Raw genomic sequence first — 2,369 nt, 5'->3', positions numbered from 1 at the left:
ACCTTTGTGAGGCCCCCCATGAGCATCCCATACTGCATAAGCAGACAGTGCTGGAGAAGATCAGGAGAGGCCTGTCCTGTCGATTTGGGCTGGAGCGGTCCACAACCCAAATCAGAAAGAAGGTGGCGGACCTGCGATACAGGTCAAGTGATCTGTTCGCCAGCATCCGGGCAGACATCATGAGGCGTCGTGGTGAGTGTTGTTTTGCGGCTTTGGCCTGGTTTGGTTTTGTTAACCCCTAAACAACACCAGACAAAGCAAATAAAAAACAATTTATATAACTTACCTTACGGTCGCGCTACAGTGGAATAGGGTCACGGAGGCGTGTACGTTGTTCAGTTCCGCCGGCGCCTCTTTCAGCCATCTCCGTCCTCCTATTCCACAGCAGCGCGACGGCTAGGTAAGTTATATAAAGTATTTTTTATGTTGTCACAGCGGCCAGGGCTCTTATATACAGCATGTTAGAATGCAGTATATAATGGCAGTATATAATGGCCTTAGGGGTACTTTGCACGCTGCGACATCGCAAGCTGATGCCGCGATGCCGAGCGCGATAGTCCACGCCCCCCTCGCAGCTGCGATATCCTTGTGATAGCTGTCGTAGCGAACATTATAGCTACGGCACCTTCACATGGACTCACCTGTCCTGGGACGTCGCTCTGGTTGGTGACCTGCCTCCTTATTAAGGGGGCGGGTCGTACGGACTCACTGCGACGTCACACGGTAGGCTGCCAATAGGAGCGGAGGGGCGTAGATGAGCGGGATGTAAACATCCCGCCCACCTTTTTCCTTCCGCATATCCTACGGGAGCCGCGGTGACGCCGATAGGAAATTTTCCTCGCTCTTGCGTCTTCACACACAGCGATGTGTGCTGCCGCAGGAACGATGAACAACATCGGACCGTCGCGTCAGCGTAATTATGGATTACGCCGACGCTACAACGATGATACGATTACGATGCTTTATGCGCTCGTTAATCGTATCATCTAGGCTTCACACACTACGATGTCTTAAAATCTGAATAGTTATGTCTGTTTAAAAAATGAAAGGGAAACTAATGTAACTTGTCGCACATACGATGGGGCCGTGTCACATCGCATACGATATTGTATGCAGAATTGTATGGTGTAAAGCGGGCTTAAGCCGTGGAGGCCTGGAGTTATCCGCTCAATAGAAGTTTTCTCCTATACCTAGGACCACCCCCAGCTGCACCACCACCGCAACCGGCTCCACCATCTCCTGGTCCAGCATCAGCTGCGTCTACCCCACCTCCACCTGCTGCACCATCTCCTGCTGGGCCACCCTCTCCTTCTCCAAACCCATCACCTGCTGCAACCCCATCACTTCAATCAACCCCACCACCACCTTATACCCTGTCTCCTCATCATTCACTGTCTCCCGATGCCTTTTCCCCCGCATCAGTTGGTGAGTTTGGTGCAGGCTACCCTTCCTGTAATTTATGCACATAACATGGTGTCCCTACAAGTTGGAAAGGATACATGGATGTTAAAATGATGGTGGGCTGTCGTGTACTAATAATTGATTTGTGTTCCCTAGCCACAGGATCTGGTTGGGCCGTCAGCGCCTCGGAGGATGAAGGTGATGAACCACAAAACCGTAAGTGGTCAACAAAAAACATATACCTATCAGTTCGATGTTTGAACAAGCCTGGTTAACTTTTACCATTCCCTCCACAGAAATCCCCACACTACAGGACCTGATCGAGTCAAACACGCAGATGCTGGAATCACATAGGCGTCTGTCGCAAGCCATACGCCGACATGGCGATTTGTTAAACCAGTTTGTGGCAAGCCAACCACAGGGCCACTAAATTTCTTATTATTTGTTGTAAACAGGTTTTTGGTTTTTTTTATTACACATAAATCTTTCAAGTTTATATTCGGTGTTGTGTCAATTTTTTGAAAAACCTTTCAAACAGGGGTTGGGAACCTTTTTACTGCCGGGGGACATTTGTAATTTTCTACCAACCTTCTGGGACCACTAAAAATTTTCAACTTGAAAACGACCTGGCTATATTTGGTCAATGAATTAATTAACTCACCCAAGTGGTGGCTGTAGCGACTGTGATGTTCGGTGATATTGATCATTTTGTTGCTCACAACTGCTTTTCCAGGTTTGTCTTGGTCTGGAGAGGCTGGGGGCATACACATCACAGGAGAAGCTGGGGCATCTACATCACAGGAGACACGGAGGCATATACATATCAGGAGAGGCTGCGTCATATACATCCCATAAGAGTATGGGGCATACACATCACCCTGAGCAGTAGTTGGCAGCACAAAGAGCACTATGCCGCCCTGGCAAAACCAGGGTGTCACAGAGGTCTGCATCCATGTTTTTGGTGCAGA

General features: G+C 49.1%; 1 long non-coding RNA gene across 1 annotated transcript; it reads left to right on the top strand.

The window, feature by feature from the left end:
• Positions 1–1,556: 1,556 nt before the first annotated feature.
• LOC142274947 (uncharacterized) lies at positions 1,557–1,897 on the top strand. The gene is made up of 2 exons (XR_012739163.1): positions 1,557–1,617; positions 1,698–1,897. It is a non-coding gene; the product is annotated as an uncharacterized LOC142274947 (long non-coding RNA).
• Positions 1,898–2,369: the final 472 nt, after the last annotated feature.

Source organism: Anomaloglossus baeobatrachus, unplaced genomic scaffold, assembly GCF_048569485.1.
Source record: "Anomaloglossus baeobatrachus isolate aAnoBae1 unplaced genomic scaffold, aAnoBae1.hap1 Scaffold_381, whole genome shotgun sequence".
In the NCBI taxonomy this organism is placed as follows: domain Eukaryota; kingdom Metazoa; phylum Chordata; class Amphibia; order Anura; family Aromobatidae; genus Anomaloglossus; species Anomaloglossus baeobatrachus.
This window is presented reverse-complemented; position numbering and strand designations above follow the sequence as displayed.